The sequence below is a fragment of the Micrasema longulum genome, unplaced genomic scaffold (genome assembly GCF_059751315.1).
Source record: "Micrasema longulum isolate JH-2025_06_02 unplaced genomic scaffold, ASM5975131v1 h1tg000137l, whole genome shotgun sequence".
NCBI classification, from domain to species: Eukaryota; Metazoa; Arthropoda; class Insecta; order Trichoptera; family Brachycentridae; genus Micrasema; species Micrasema longulum.
In genome coordinates, this window is record NW_028277343.1 from 437,840 (window position 1) to 456,374 (window position 18,535).

An 18,535-nucleotide genomic window follows, 5' to 3' on the forward strand; every position below is an offset into this window, starting at 1 on the left:
ATGTGTATTTTTTCTCTTTTTCTCTTCTAATGTTTAATAAATATAATGTAAAAAATATGTAATTTAATACATGCATAATATGTAACAGTATGGAAAAATAAACAAAAAAAAAAAAAAAAAAATGTAAATAAATATTTTTGATTTTTGATTTATATATCGAAGATTCCCGACTTAACACGGAATTTTCTAACAAGTCGGGACATAAAAAAAAAACATAATTGTGTCTATGTAAAATTGTGTATTTTGTGCATTAAATAAAAAAAAATAATAATAATAAATAAAAAAATAAAAAATTCAACCCACCATGTATTTATTTACACCTTTTATCAAAAATACAATTTTAAGTTCACTTAGCCCAGCTAACAAGGGTACATACCCCGTTCCAAGCTAGGCAATTAAATTCTATATAGTTAGTTGGTATAATAGTTAAAAAAATATTTTTTTTTTTTTAAATCATCGCTTTTTATTGTTTTAAATTTTGTCTTCGAAGGAAATTTGTAATGCTTCAACTTTAATTGGATAGTGGAAGGAGTTTGAGTGGGAAACTCCTTGATGATTTTTTAAATGTTTAGGTTTATTGTTGACCATATTGATGTGCCATATATATTTTATTTTTTATTGATCGGGTTGTGGTCCTGTGGCTAGTGTCTCGGACTCACGGACCAAAGGTCTGTGGTTCGAATCCCACTATACCCCAACTTGATTCCATTTTCTAATAGTGAGTTATTTACAACTCGTTGAAAATGGCCCTCAAAATTAAATATTTGGGTAAATCATAAGAACGCAAACATTTCTTTTTAAAAAAAAAAATATTAAAAAAAATATTGTTATATTTCTAATCCTATCCAATATTTGTGATGATATACTCGGGTGTCTGTGTCAACAAATTGCTCGTCCCATCTCAACACAAGACTTTTAGTCCCACGGAGTTGGGACTTTTGTCTCAAATTATGTGTAATAAACAGCCTGTAAGTTCTAATCCATATTTTTTATCTCTCCTCCTTTCCTCTTTTTCCTTCTTCCCATTGAGTAATAGTATTGATTTCAGTTAATTTATATGCAGATACAGTTATTTCTATTTTTGATTATGGGTAGAATGATGAATGTTACACAGAGGCCACGTAAACCCGCCAATGACAGGTCATAAGCCCTGTAAATGTCTAAACTTTCATATTCCCTTTTCAAAAATGTTTTCACTCTCTATTGCAACAAATATACACGATGATTTTAATTTAGAACATTATTGCGGCCTTGAGCATTACCCAAAACACCTTATTAGGTTGAATGGACCAAATCGTGTTTTTTTCCGATTTCTAAACAGTTATATAAATCATTTAACGTTTAATCATCAGTGTGGCCATACATAGCACATTGCCACATAACACTTACACACTTCGGTCGAACAATAAAAAGAGATCTCAGCAAAATAATACAAAACAAAGCGACGAGGATAATATTAAGATGTGGGAGACGAACAAATGTTAAGAAAATGATTCAACTTCTAGATATCATGACAATTGATCAAAGAATCAAATTCAATGTTGCCAGTGAAATAAACAAAATTATTAAAGGAATAGTTCCGAGATATTTTCAAAATAAACTAAAAAATAATGAGTTATTTCATAACTATGCAACAAGAGGATCTAAAAATATAAGACTGAAAAAGAAATCAAAAGCAATGTCCCAGAACTGCCTTATGTACAAGGGAATACAATTATTTGAGGAAATGCCAGAAAGTCTATCAAATCTAAAAAATCGATGAAAGTAATGTAAATATATTTAAAATTAAATGTAAAAAGGATATATGTGAAAATATTAGGTAGTATATAGTGTAAATAGTGAATATAATTAATGAAAATGTATATATGAAACAGTTAATATTATAAATTAGGATATTAAGTGTATAATAGTAATAAATAATGTTAGAATAAGTATAGATGTAAATATTGTGTTGTAAATATATATTTGACTATGTTACATAGAACTAAATAAATAAATAAATAATAATAAAATGTTTGTAAGAGGTTTACCCAGAGCACGAATTATGTCATGCCCAATACTCGTACGACTTTTGCTCAGACATCTCTCCTTTTTCGCACCGATAGTGTTCAATATTTTCGAAGGGTGTATTGAACTCTCAAGGACTTAAATAACTGGATTTGTCTAAGCGGGAGGGATTTGAATGGGAAAGTCCTTGATGATTTTCCGAATATATGACCACCTTTTAAATATTTAAACTTATAATTAGAAATCAAACACTGATTTGAGTCTACTGAATAAGGACATTCAATCCAAATAATCTTCACATTCGTTTGAAAATGCCCTAATAAGGCGAAACAATTGTCTATTAAAAAAAAAAAAAGAAAAAAAAAAAAAAAAAAAAAAAAAAAAAAAAAAAAAAATATTCAGTAGACTCAAATCAGTGTTTGATTTCTAATTATAAGTTTAAATATGGAGTTCTACAAAATAAACACCAAATCAATCAATACCTTTTAAATATATATTTTTATTTTAATGTAAACCAAATGTTTGAGTTTGCTGTTTACCATATTGATGTGCAATGTTATATTTATTTTATTATATTATTATTCTGATTCTATATAATATTTGTGGTGCTATACTCGTATGTCTGTGTTAACTAATTACTCGTCCCAACTCAACACAGGACTTTTGATCCCATGAAGTTGGAACTTATGTTTATAATTTTACAATAAACTTGTTGGGAAAACGAATTTCCACGCGGATGCAGGGCGAGAAATTACGGGGGCGATGCCCTAGGGCTTCTACGATATTATTTAACGGAGTGGGCTGTATTTGAATTTTAATGAAATAAGTGAATATCCTCAATATGCGGTATGCAGTGTCGATCGGTCACAACCCCAACGAATGAGATGGAGAGGATAGTGCGGGACATTTGAACGACCATTATCTTTAAAACATCAAATATTATTTGACATGATTTAAAAATATCCGTTTTATGTCAAATAAAATTTGTTTTACATTTTAAGTTCAAAGTTTATTAATTCAATTACTCTTTTGACCCTTTACTTATCTACTCTGTTGTGTCAATCAATGTTTCCGCGTGCACAATAAAATTTTAGAGAAATTTACAGTTTGCTTTTTTTCTATCTGTCATTTGTGTTATGATTTTTTTTCCCATTAAGCAACATTATGCGGCGACGTCACGAATGCGCGCGGCAAAAGTAGGGCATAGTGGAGGAATTATTTGGACACAGTCCGATGTATTCAAATATGATTCTACGCTCCTTCTGGACTATTCTTAATTTTATGATACTAGAATATAATATGAAAATAATGTAAATGAATGCCTCGACACGGGTTATGCCTAGTGAGGTGTTCATATATGAAAAGAAAAAATATAAAGTTTTATGTGAAATAAATAAATAAAATTCTTACCAAAATGTTTTTTTTTTTTGCAAAATTTTTCGTTGCCATCTGTTCCGATGAAATTTAAGTTTCTAACCCAGCATTAAACCCAAACATTTCATTTCACTAATTTCAATTGGATTTCACTTTTTTTTCCTTCATCTGGCAGTTTTTTTGAATGAGTGGGAGGATACACGCCTTAGTCCTGTCTCCATCACTATTTAAGGACTTTTTTCTGTAAAATTTCTTAGATTTTTGTAAAACCAATTGGTGGATTTAATCGAATAAATCAGAGCCGATTTATTTGAGATTAATTGGTAATGAAAATGTAAACGATTTAACCTCCCCCTGCTAATGAACCGCCATTTTGATTACCAATTCCACTTTTAGAGCCATTTCTTTTAAATCGCTTTTTTGTATTAATTAGTATTCAAAATCATTAAATTCTTTTCCGGTTACTTAAGGTTATACAATTGAATACTTCGACACGAAACTCAAACGTTTTCCCGAGGTTAATTGGCAAATCTAATTTTAACATTCACAATTTTATATCTTGTTTAAAAATCTTTCAGTCCCCTTTTTAATTCTACGAGCGTTAATTTAAGAACCTAAAAATTTCCTTTCAATTTCCCATAAGAAAATTCAGTGGATAATTTAAAAAAAAAATTGTTAATAATACTATGAAACCAAGCCTTTTTGTATCGTATTATCACCGCAATGATCTTTTAAAGTTTCATAAATATGAAATTACTCCGCCCGTGACGTCACAAGTTCTCGTCGGTGAGTTCTGATGACATTTTTAATTTTAATTTTTATTTTTATTTTTTTTATTATATTGAAAACATATTATACATAATTATATACAATATTCCCAAGGAGTTTTTTTAAAAAAAACTCATTTAGGGACATACAGATAATAATTTTTTTAGAGACGTTTTTAAATTTTAAACTATAATATTATTTAACAAAAGCAGAAAAATTAAAATTATGATATACTACAAATTAAAAAGGGTATGAAAAATACTTGAAAATAACAGAATAAACAGAATACTAGGCATGGAAATAAATTCAAAATAATGTTTACATTATGCAATCTGGGAAAGAAAATTGAAAAAGTTTAAAAATTACATGGATGTATATATACATACTGAACTAGTACAAAATAAAATCATTTTTTTTAATTAACAAAATATGCGCACACCCAATACAGGTTAATTTTTTTTATCAAAAACGTTGAAAAAATTGAAATTATGTATACAAGCCAAAAAAAGTATATAAAAAGAAAAAAACACAAAAAACATTTAAATAGTATTAAAAATTACATATACAAGCAAAAACGGTGAAATATTAAAAGGTATATGTTCAAGAATGCGCATTCTCTATAAACTAACATTATTTATTCAAAGTACTTCTGGAAAAAATAATTCTTCAATTCGCACGTCCTGTTTCTATATTTTGAAATAGGTATTTTAAATTTTTGTGGCAATTTATTAAATTCCTTGAAACCTATGTATTGTAAAGATCTAGTACCAAACTTCGTAGACTTCACAGATCCAATATATATATTGTTTTTTGATCGAGTACTGTACCGATGGATGTCTCCAATGAAAGCTGGCTTTATGTTACTGTGCATTGAGTCGAGAGTAGTATTAATGATAGTGTCAGTTATCTCGAAATAGGAAAGCATGCTAAAAGGCATGATTTTTGTTTCAAAATAAATGTCCCTTACATGAGTATCATACGGTAGGTGAAACACATTTCTGATCGCTCTATTCTGAATAATCTGCACCTCAGAAATTTTGCTCTTAGTTGCAAAACCCCAAACACAGCATAGGTATGATAAATGCGAATGGACCATAGAAAAATAGATTGCTCGAAGCAGCGAAACTGGAAGCATTCTCTGAAATCTGTACAGTATTCCAGCTACAGGGAGAATCTTTCCTTTCACGCGCTCAACATGTTCATTCCAAGTAAGCTGCGAGTCCACTAACAGTCCCAAGTACTTAGTGCTATTTTTTTTCTCCAGACGATCAACACCAATAAAGACATCAATAGATTCATTACTCTTGTTTCCAAATAGAAGGTAGTGAGTCTTTTTTGCATTCAAGCTCAATTTATTTAAACGCAGCCATTCCGCCAGATGTAAAACGTCACTTTCAACCATCTTCTGTAAATCTTGTTTGTTTTTAGTGTGATATAAAATAGTCTTATCATCTGCATAAAGCTGTATTCCTCCTTTGATGCCCCATTTTGTCACATCGTTGATGTATATAAGAAATTCGTGGCGGCCTTCGTGGTGTAGTGGTCAAGACGCTTGACTCACACACGGAAGGTTCCGGGTTCGATTCCCGGTGAGAACACAAAAATTAAATGTGATTTTTCTTAAGCCTGGGTGTTCTGTGATGTAATTCACCACTGTAATTGGGCTTCCTGGCCTGTTGTGGTGCAAAAAAAAAAAAAAAAATACAAAAAAAAATACAAATAGCAACGGACCGAGTATAGACCCTTGAGGTACCCCGCAGGTGATTTTACCAGAATTGCTAAACTTACCTCCAACTTCTACCAAAGATGATCTGTTTGAAAGATAGTCTTTAAAAATTTCTAAACGTATTCCAGTTACACCAATATACTGAAGTTTTTCGATCAAAATGCAGGAAACATACAGCACGGTAACATAGTTTTATATTTTACACAGTTAGACTTAACTCTAATGGATCAGTAAAGTTTCTATATTATATTAAAATTATTTGTAAGGTTATCAATGAAAGTACAAAAAAGAGATGGAAAAAAACATGAATGGAAGTTGTTTGAAAATTAAAGAAAAAAAGTTGTTTTAAAGTTTGCAGTTAGTATTTACAAATAGAAATAATATTAAAAATGAAGAATTTTTTTGTATAAGTAATTAAAAGTTAACATTTTACAACAGAGATGAAGAACATTTAAGAGAAGGTAATATAGAAGTCTAGGCATCTAGAGGGCTTATGACCTGTCAATGGCTGGTTTAAGTGGCCACTTTACACACTGTGTAACATTCACCATTCTGCCTATATTTGAACATCTATATTCCTTCAATTCTTTCATCTGTTGATGTTTATGAAGTTAAAGAGCTGAAACCTTTATTTAGAAGAAGTATAGAAATTGAAAAAATAATATTTTCAGGCGTTGCCTAGTATGTAGGTGAAATAATTCAATTGGATGAATCTCACCCGTATAAATAAAGGTTTCAGCTCTTTAACTTCACAAATATCAACAGATGAAAGAATTGAAGGAATATAGATGTTCAAATATAGGCAGAATGGTGAATGTTACACAGTGTGTAAAGTAGCCACTTAAACCAGCCATTTACAGGTCATAAGCCCTGTAGATGCCTAGACTTCTATATTACCTTCTCTTAAATGTTCTTCATCTCTGTTGTAAAATGTTAATATAAACAGCTCCCCAGGGAGTTGAATCCAGTTCTTGTCTACAAAAATTTGGACAAACTCAAAGTATTGTTAATTAAAAGTTAAGTTTTAAAAAAAACATTTTCACAAAGGAAAAACATAAATATACACATACATATTTTATGGGATTCAAAGAAACGATGAGAAGAATTTTTAAATGAAATATAAGACCGTAAATTTAAGTCAATTTAAAAAACATCTTCAAGTAGAGTTTCCTATATTTATTTGTATGGTGTTTTACTTAATTTCTGATTGCTCTTTCCATATTTTGTCTTACTCTGTTTTTACTATCTTGTTTTTCGTTTTATTGATGTTTTAATCCCATAAGAGAACCCTTATGTTCTTTAGTTATATTTTTTTAGTACACGATGTATTTAAGAGCACTCTTTTATTTCAAGCTTCCTTCATACTGGGAGTACTATTTAAATGTGTGAGTTTTCCACATTCGTTTCCAAGTGTTCATACGTCAAGCTCCTCTCGCGCAGTCGAGAGCCATCGCGGCACGTCACGTAAACAACGTTTTCAGTGCATATTGACGCCACTCTGATGAAAAACAGTTAACCTTTTGTGGTCCACACTCGACATTTCTCGCGGGAATGGCTGCATTTGCTCTGCAAAAAGTGAACAGCGGCGTGCCACAAGGAATGCAAATATCACCCGCATAAAAACAAAAATGCATAAAAGGTTTATTTCTAATGTTGCCTTTCTTTAATTTGGCTAATTTTGTTTATTAATTGATTTTATTCATAAGATCCACTAAGTTCAATAATACAAAATCAATTTTTAAAACTTTTTAATTAATAAGACATTAAGGCAATAAAAATATTTATCTCTTGTTCGCACTAATATTATAACCAGTGCGGCTGGAGGGTGTTAAAAATGGGGGAGTATTTATTTACTTAATAGGTACATGTGTATTTCACAATAATTATAACTTTAAAAAAAAAATACATGAACATATAGATTTTTCCAATATGATACACAAATTTACAAAATACTTACTCGTATCATAGCGAGTGCATTTTATCTTGGATCATAGAGTTTCTTAAAAAGGTCTTAATTCGTTTTAGCGTCGAAAAACATAGTTCACTCTCAACTGCCGTCATCGTAATTCCACTAGTAAAAATTACTAGTACATTTAAATTTTTAAACACAATCAAATCACTAAAAACATAAAGGATTTCAATTTTACGAGTCAATATGAGTTTAGTGCATACGAAACAGGACCCAAACAAACACAAGGTAATTAGACACGTGCAAGAAACAATATATTAAAATAATATCAATTCACACAGCACATTTCAATCATGTAAAAAAGTACCAGAGAATATAAACTTTTGTTAAACCTTTCCAATGAGAATTCGTCCTTTTTAAGAATGGGTATGTAAAATACATAGGAATTCATTTATCGTCGTATCTATTCCAGTCTAGACCTATGCCAATGTTATATAATTATTATTATCAATCTTATTCTTATCTTCTTTGTTTCATATTGTTATCTCCCGGAAGAATGCCCGCGTTTGAACAAATTTTGGGCGAAACGTTCCGATGCGATGTTCATGTACACACGGGACGTTTCATCTCTTTCTTTCTCATGAGAAAATCAAGAGATAAGACATTAGCTTTTGGACAGTTACAGAAATGACTCGCGCATTGACGCATTCGACATAACATAAATATTTGACGCCTCACGTGCATAATAGTATTCTAGATAACATCTACAAAAACATGAAGATTAATAGGTACTTATATATTTGAATAAATGATTTTTAAATATAACCCAATTGCATTATTTTAAATACATTTTTTATTATTTATTTGAGGTTAATTATTTTAATTGGTGGCAAACTATGGTGGGTCATTGACCCAATAGACATAAAGGAAAGCCATCACTGATTATAATCATCGTAATTTATTAATTATACTTACTCGTAACCACATGAAAACACGGGACCGGGACACAACGCGTGGTTATAAAATCACGTGTTTACATGTCTCCGGGATACAAAGTGTTAACAAAAAGCCATAGAAACAAATAATCAGTAATTATTAATACCAAACAAAATGAACGAAACGTAAATGTTTGTGAATCTGTGTGTTTAGTAAGTTTTTAGATTCAATTGATGGTTAAACAATATTTTAAAACGATAAATAAGATTCCAACTAAAGTTTTTCTTATAATATTTGAGTTTGTCCAAATGTTCGTAGACAAAAGACTGGATTTCACCCCCTCGGGAGTCATTTGGATTAACAAATTACAACAGGGATGGAGAAAAGTGGCCACTTAAACCGGCCAATGACAGGTCATAAGCCCTGTAAATGCCTAGACTTCCATATTTTCTTATTTAAGGTATTCTCCATCCCTGTTGTAATTTGTGAATCTTATTGACTCCCGAGGGGGTGAAATCCAGTCTTTTGTCTACGAACATTTGGACAAACTCAAATATTGTAATAAAACCAACTGGTCCAAGAAGAAGTTTAAAAATTGGAAAATTGTTTTCGGGCGTTGCCTAGTAAGTGTAATAATTCAGTCAGATGAATCTCTTTACAACAATAAAGGTTTCAGCTCTTTAACTTCACTAAAATCAACAGATGGAAGAATTGAATAAATATGGATGTTTAAACATAGGCAAAGTGGTGAATGTTACACAGTGTGTAAAGTGGCCACTTAAACCAGCCAATGACAGGTCATAAGCCCTGTAAATGCCTAGACTTATATATTCCCTTATTCTCCATCCCTGTTGTAATTTGTTAAAGCTTTTCTACTTTTTTAAAATTTTGAACAAAGGAAATTTACAATAATGCTATGGAACTGTTCAATATGTACATACTTCAAATAAAATGATTTCGTCATTGCAATCTTTACACGACATCCAAATATGCATTTTCCTACTTCTAGTTATATAAATTTAGGATTCCTGGCGTTGTGACAATACAGTTAACAGTTCAGTGCACATCACCTGTCATATATTACGTCGTGTCTACCAACACAGGTACACAATAAAGGCAGAAAGCAGAAGGCAGTAAGCAACAACTCCTAACTATCCCGCGAGGTGACAACGCCATTATACTAAGTGCCAGGCGTGCACTGTTAGGACGTGCATGTTGACTTGCCAGAAGGAAATCTGGAGTAAACAGCTTCAGAGCGAATGTAAACTGCATAACTTATTCTACGGTGATAATAATGTGTGGTAAACTATTGTCACGTTTGCGTTTGGCAAAATAATTATTAAACTAATTCAATTAGATGTAATATTATTTTTATTCAAACCAATGGACAGGTTAATTATTAATTTTATGGACTAGGATTGGTAATATAACGATAAGTAAATAGTTTCTTAGAAAGGGAAATCCAGCCTGTCTACAAAAATTTGGACATACTCAAAACATTGCTGATTAAAAACTGGTAAAAAAAGGATATAAATTTTAAAAATGTTTTCATGCGTTGCCTAGTAGGCGAATTGGTCCAGCCGGATGAATCTCACCCGCATAAATAAAGGTTTCAGCTCTTTCAAGCAAAATGGTGAATGTTACACAGTGTGAAGTGGCCACTTAAACTAGCCAATGACAAGTCATAAAAGCCCAGTTAATGCCTAGACTTCCATATTGTCTTCAAAGTGTATTCAAAACAACATAAATTACATATTGAAAACTACATTTTGTAAGAAAAAATATACAAAGAAATAGTTATTATCTCAAAGAGACAAGACATTGCTTTGTAGGTAAATTTCATATTTTCATCGATTTCAAGTCGAATTAAATTCTGAAATAACTGTCACTTTAATAAAACGAACGCTTAGATGTGAAAATAATGGCGCTAAGTTCTGTCTTATTAACAAAAAAGTGTATCTAGGCGTCACACAGAATTTATGCGTCAGAAAGTTACCACTCTAAAAAAATCATTTAGTTATTATATTTTTTCCATCTGTTTAACTATCTTTCCGAGTGTATGAATCCAGACGTTAAATGAGTCGGCTTTGTAGTCGATCGGTGGATACATACAGACGATCGTTAAGCGTACCGTCTAGGTTATTTCCAAAAGTCATACAAAATTCATGTTCAAGCGAGCATTTTTTGCTTGAATTAGGATTTATTGGAGTTTATAATTGCTTTGAAGTGAGCACTTTTTATTACAGAAGCCTATTTCAAATATAAACGAGAACTATTTTAAATGTTTATGACGTAAGGAACGCGGACTAATTGTTTGCGGTCATTCCATTGGCTTGTTTCGATCATATGATGTCGATATGACAAGTAGGTAGGACATACCGAGGTAAGATACAGATAGTACAGAAGTTAAGTATACCGTCTCGATATATACAGATGAAGATAGCATTCATAATCGAGGCACAGGGGTCTCAAACAAATTATTTTATTTGTTCTATCTTCAAATTAAAGAAAATACATATTAAAAATAAAATAAAAATATTGCTTGTATAAAAACTAAAAACAAACATAAATATTACATGTATACATACATACATACACACACACACACACATATTATATATATATATATATACACACACATACAAACATACATACACGCATATATGCATCCACATACATACACACACATATACCTAACACACGAAAATTAAATATTTATTTAAAAAGGCGTTTTTACCCTAGAATATTCCATAGTCCCTGAACTGGCACCTGAACCGTAAGACTGATCATCTTACCGTCATGTAACAAAAGATGTACTCGTCAATAAATACTGGAGTCTTTGGACAAGGGCGAAAAATATGTGAAAATGTTACCAAAGTTTACGCGAACAATCCGTTTAATATGGATTCTGATGAACTGAGCCGGTTCATTATTTTTATGGGCAAAGTTTAATAGAACCCTTTGAAGTATGGCCGAAGTTAGAACCTGGCTCAAAGTTCCAGCAAGAAGTTATGATCTGTCCGGTAAATACGACGTAAATCCGTTTACTTTGCCGTACTACGGCACTCTTCAAAAGCACACTCACTTAATAATGTATAGACCCGCACAGGACCATTTAAGATGATATAAACAGTAAGTTTCTGGTTTAAGGGTGTGGTAAAGCGCAGTAAATACACATTTAATCCGAGTAAAATCCCAAACTTGCAAAGCAACATTTTTAAGGCGCTTTTCAGATTGAAAGATAGAAACTGCAGACATCGGAAAATTTATTTATTTATTTACAGGGCTTGTGACTTATATTATAATTGGTTGGTTTATATGATCACGCACCTTGTATCATTCACCACTCGTCCTTTGTTCATCATCATCATCAGTGGCGCTACAGCCCGTTGTGGGCCCTGGCCTCCTCCAGAATTTATCTCCATTCGTCCCTGCAGCCAGCAGCTCTTCTCCAGTTTGTCACGCCAATTGCTCTAATGTCACTCTCCACATTATCCAGCCATCTTGATTTTGGTCTGCCTCTGCTTCGTCTGCCTTCCAGAGTGCCATAATAATTCTTTTTTGGGGTACGGTTATCATTAATTCTGTGCACATGGCCCAACCATTGTAATCTTCTTATTTTGATAAATTGTTCAATGTTGGGTTTGCCATACAGTGCCTCTAATTCATGATTAAACCGTCTTCTCCACACTCCGTTATGGTTGACAGCACCAAATATCTTGCTTAATATTATTTTTTCAAATACTAATACCATATTTTCATCTCTTTTGGTCATAACCCAGCATTTGGCACCATATACACTGACCGGTCTGAAGAGAGTTTTGAAAATAATGTTCTTAGTTTTTTAGTGAGCAAGTCCTTTGTTCAGTCGTGCATATTTCTCAAATTCATTTGTCTGTACATTTTGATGACGTGCAAAGTTAAACAAACAGAAACTGAAAAAGTACTTGGGTTTGTAAGTGGATGACAAATTAGCGTGGACAAAACATATCAAAGCAGTTATAAAAAAACTGGGTCCAATTATTGTAATAATGAGAAAAACAGAAGTCTTTGATAAAAGTACAAAATTAATGATAAACAATACTTTCATACTTCCACACTTTGTATATGGATTAATACTCGTAATATGGTCGCAATGTAGTAAACAAATAAACAAATGCAAGAATTAGTAAAATAAACAACGAATAAAGCAAGTAAAGTAAAATTTAATTTTAATAAACATAGAGCTACAGATTTAAATTAAATAACAAAAATGCTCAATTCAGATTAATTAATTTACACAAAAAAGGTAAAGATGATATTTAAGATGAAAAAGAATAAAATATAGACAAATATTAAATACAATTTTAACTACAATATACATCAAAGAAATACATGAGCGTCAAATAATTTAATTTGGGAACAACCTAGGACTAAAAAAAAAAGTTTTGTGTATACAGAAAATAAAATTCTACAATTCACTTTTTAATGGCCTAAAAATATACAAAACAAATACGTACTTAAAAACACCTAAATAAAACAGTTCTTACAGCCCGTGTGACGAGTTGTTTGTGATGTTATTTTATCGACTTTTAATTAAAACGATTGTGTCATAATATATTATATCCCCTTACACCAGCACTTTTGCTGATTGGGAATATTTCGTAAAGATAAGTTATATTATGTAATGTAATATGTGAAGTTAAAACGATGTATTTTGTGATAAATAAATAAATCTTAATCTAAAATGAAAGTAACCTTCGAAAATTGGCGCTTTCACCCTCCAATGGGCGTCTTCAGACTGGTAAATATTATAAAGTGTAAGGATAATTAAATGTTGTAATTTGTATAAAACAAAATATTATCTTTAGTGTAGGTACATTTAAAAAATCGAAAGAGATAAGAGTTTTTACGTGTACAATATTATGTCTGTACTCTTTTATTTAAATCTTAATTTAAACTTATGTCTGAGCTCTTGATTACAAAGTATTATTTATCAAATTACAACAGAGATGGAGAACATTTTAGAGAAAGAAATATGGCAGTCTAGGCATTTTATTTAATAGCTAATTTTATAATATATAATTATAGTAATAACATTTGAATGGAGGCTATAATAACCACCACATGGGCCAGGAAGCAGAGTGTAATGCTTTGGCAAGTATCAAATAAAGAAATATGGATGTTCAAACATAGGCAAGATGGTGAATGTTACACAATGTGTAAAGTGGCCACTTAAATCAGCCAATGACAGGTCATAAGCCCCGTAAATGCTTAGACTTCTAAATTCCCTTATTTAAGGTATTCTCCATCCCTGTTATCATTTGTTAATCCTTATGACTTTCGAGGGAGTGATATCCAATCTTTTGTCTACAAACATTTGGACAAACACAAATATTGTAATTTTAATAGTCTTGGTATATTTAACACTCCGTTTAATACGTACAGAAGAGAACTAATAGGCTTGATTCAGAATAACAAAGAATAGACGCTTTGTCTCTCTTTTTGCTCTTAATCATCAATTTTCCACTCCTACTTTCCTTTAATCATCCTTTACCACTCCTTGTCAATATCTTTCTTTTCCTTCCCACTATCTCCTTATTCTGTCTTTATTTATTTTATTTTAATATATGGTATATTTATTATTTATATAGTTTAAACTGTCGTCGTTTTATTGTAGTATAATTTGGTGAATACATATTATTGGATGGCAGGCCTCTACTATGTATAATTTTTTATAGTTTTTATTTATATTTATTTAACCTGTACATCTGTTTATATTCTAAATAAATCAAATTAAAATAAAATAAAGGTAAGATGATCAGTCTTATGCTTCGGGAACTAGTCCAGGAACTATGAAATATTGTAGTATAAAAACACCCTTTATTTTATTTTATTTGGGAAATCAACAGTTCTACATACATATTTTCAGAAAACAAACAGATATAGTGTATAAACTCAGAACTAATAACAGATTTCCTCATAGTATACAAAGTTAGTAAAGAAAATATATTACATATCAAATAAATACATACAATTTATAAATATAAAAATGTTATTTTCATGTACTCAATAATCAAAGATTTCTTAAATATTTATTTTAAGAACATTAAGTTACTGTAAATTGGCCGGGATAAGGACAAAAATGCTTGAAGAGAGGATAAGGAGGGGAGGAGAGATGTACATATTTATTATTATAATGTCTACTAAGTTACATAATACATTTTTAGTGTAAATTTTAAATCTGACAGAGTGATGTTTGTGTAATCAATATTTTTAAATTTTGTATCGTACATTGAAAAAGTCCTACGAAAAAAAGCATTTTTAACATACGATGTTTTAAAAAAAAAATTTCATATTAACCATGTCTGGAATCGAACACGAGACCTCTAGCATGGTAGGCAAACGCCCAGACCATTACACCACGAGGCCGACTGTTGTTGTCTAAGAAAACGTATAGATAATATTTAAAGGCGAATCGTTTGTGCTTTGTCTATCTCAGTCTTACTAACCTCAGCATCCATCTCTGTCAGCGCTGTATTTTTTATTATTAATACGGATAACTTATATAGCACCATTTTCGTAATTTAATACCTCGAGGACGCTTTATATAGTGATTCTATAAATAAATAAATTAAATTTGTAATTTAATTAAAATAATTTATTTTTCTACAACATGCTACGGATTTATTCAAATGATTTAGAAAACAAGTGGGTTTAAAGTTTTTTCCGAAACGTCACTACACTGGGAGAGCATTCCATGTCATAGGGTCTGCGGCCGCAAATGTGCGTTCACTGAATTTAGTGCGCTGTTTGCGTAGAGGTATAATGACTATTTCTCTCGCCGTTGACGTAGCAGATCTAAATGTAAGACGCCTGCCAGCTAATTCATCTGGAATGCATAGTTTTCTTAGATATTCTAGAGCAGAGTTGTGCAGTGATTTATACATAAGCCAACGTAGTTTGTATTCCACTCTCTGTGGAAAACGTAGCCAGTGGAATTCCGTAATTTATGTCGTAACTCAACATTTTTTTTTGTTTCAGATAAGGACAACAATAAGGATTTCTGCAGAGGATTGAAATACGTGTGATTGTAAGTTTCGACATGATATATTTTTTTTTGCTGTAAGAAAAATGAAAATTATATTTTTATTTCTTTAAACGCTTTATATACATTTACAGATTACATACATGTGCATAAAGGCGGGCATATTACCTTAAGGCAATTTCTTCCTACCTACCCAAACCGTTCAATTTGAGAAAATCAATGGTATGTGATCATATTGTTGGTTTATTAATAGTTTTGTTATAGAACAAAATATAAGTATAAATATTTATTTTTTAAGAAGTAGAAATTAACTTCATATCTACACTATAATATGAAGAGAGTAGGGGTTAAATGGGAAGGAAAGAGGCAGGAAAGGGGGGAAACTTAACTATTCAGGAAGTGACATTTCATACGTGATTTGAATGTTAAGTCTCTGACATACATAATATTCAGAAACACTCAAAATAAAAATAAAAAACACTACTTACTGTTCATCAATTACATGTAAACACGAGTTAAATACATGTTTAAATAAAAATGACAGTAAAACCTATTAAAATAAAATTGTTCAAAAAAATATGCTCATTATTACAAAACTAATAAAAACAATAAATGAAATAATAATGTAATAACTTATATTTACATATAAGTTATTAATTTAAAAATACTTGGTACAATTCCACTTATTTATTGGACCAATTAGCGCTTTCATTTCGTTCTGGTGGGCATCTTGTGACTGGTTACTGGTGTCTGAAGATGCCCATTAAAGCGCTGATTGATTAAATAAATAAGTGGAAGTGTACCAAGTAGTTTTGAATTAATAACTTATTTGTAAATATAAATTATAAGATCATTACAATGGAATTCGATCAAGAATTGTCAATAAATAATTTAAATAAAATTTGCATCAAAATAAAGCTAGCAATGTAAATAATCAAAATTGAATTTTTGGGTAAATTTATATATTACTATAGAAACGCATCTTGCGTATACTTTTTAAACTTAACAATCCAGTATCAAAAATGGCAATCTCTTTGTTTTCAATACTGTTGTACAAACTGTACATTCTTGATATTGGATTGAAGAAGGACACATTATTCTTAAACAAATCCATGTAGAATGTTTTAAGGTTCCTTAAAGTATGACCATTAGGAGCACTTATTTTCATATTACTCACAAAGCTTGAACTTTCTAATTTAATATTTACAATCTTACATAAATTCAACAGGTCATTTACCTTCCTTCTAGTTTCTAACGTTTTAAAGTAAAAGTGTTAAAGTCTCTTTTCGTAATTATTCTGTGTGGAACTCAATTGACATTTCTGCGATAAAAGTCTTGGAATTTTTTTGTATACTTTCAACAATACGTTTATATTTATTGCAATGAGGATTTCAAATTCTTTATCCATATCACATTTTACTTCTTACTAGAGAATTATACAATTTTATTTTTTATTTTATTGAAATAAACGGCACTTAGTGCCTTTTACATATTAGTTACAAATGCAATTAAATATACATACATGTAAGCTTAATTTAAGTAATACAGGGCATTTAAAACAATATTATTAATTTAGAAAGGCTAAGAAATATAAACTATATAAAAGAATAAAATATTACCAGTTATAGAATTATCGATAAAAAAAGATAATTTTGTATTAGAAATACTTTGAACCAGTTAAAAAAATAACAAAGAAGACGATTTTGAATAACATTGAAATATATATATATATATGTATTATTATTGAAAACTAATATTTAGGTAAATAGTATATGTTTATGTAGAAAAATATACAATGATGTAAAAAAATGATAAAGAGAAATATTTTTTACTTATAAATTAATTAAGAAAAGAAACGAAAAAAGAAAAAAAAAACAGTAATAAAGAAGTTTAAAACAAATTTTTAACAAAAGTAACAAATAGTTACCTAGAACTATTACCAATAAAATAAAGAAGAAGAGCCGTTCTATATGTAATAAATTTCATGTGAAATGAGTCACCAATGTCCTGGTACTTATTGCCTAGAGAGTGAAGTCTATTGATGACTGCATTTTTACCATATGATGTCGAAGTATTGTTGCCACAGTATTGGTAGGTTTGCCGAGTTGTCCTTTTCGGTACATTAAAACTAATTAGTAATAAAGGTGCAGGGGTGTCAAACATGGAATGGATTATTTTATATAAATTCAATAAATCAGTTATAACTCTCCTGTCTTATTAGTCTTAATAATTTCAAAATAAACAGTAACAAATAATAATTTAAAAATTCAATACCAACACCTAATTTAAAATTTATAAATAGAAGATTGATGACTTTTTAATAGTTTTGTATGGATGGATTTTTATAATTTACTACGTACGTACTACACCAACAGACGGAATGGTTTTCTCTCAATTTAGGTTTACAGGATCTTAACCTGAGAGTGTTTTGTCAAAATAACTCATCTGGGGGTTTGTTCTAAAAGGAATAAGCCGCTATTTTAGACACTCGTTAGCGGTGAGGAAAGAGAAGATATGAAAGGAAGTTATGAAAAATACACCGCAACACCCAGATCAATCGAGAAAAAATCTTTTTTGGATTTGCGGAAATCGAACTGCAACGCCAGTTTCAAAGTTGGCTGTTTAGCCAACTACGCCACGGCGCGGCGCCTGGTTCTGATGTTATTCCTCAAAACTAAATGTATTGTTAATTTTGTCTAGAAAGGCCAAGCACATTTTTTACGCTTTTAAAAATTCTCTTTAAAATTCATTACGCCCTGTTTTTTCTTTACGAAGCTGAAATAACAAT

At 30.6% G+C, this 18,535-nt stretch overlaps 1 protein-coding gene and 1 long non-coding RNA gene across 2 annotated transcripts in view; one reads left to right on the top strand and one right to left on the bottom strand.

Annotated features, from left to right (window-relative positions):
- Positions 1–18,535, bottom strand: part of LOC148284249 (uncharacterized) — a 556,808-nt gene that overhangs the window by 437,774 nt on the left and 100,499 nt on the right. The gene's annotated exons all lie outside the window — the stretch shown is intronic.
- The window catches only part of LOC148284253 (uncharacterized), a 407,986-nt gene that overhangs the window by 317,376 nt on the left and 72,075 nt on the right, over positions 1–18,535 (top strand). Inside the window, exon 4 of the long non-coding RNA XR_015825375.1 lies at positions 15,744–15,792. This is a non-coding gene — a long non-coding RNA (uncharacterized LOC148284253). The remainder of the gene's footprint in view (positions 1–15,743; positions 15,793–18,535) is intronic.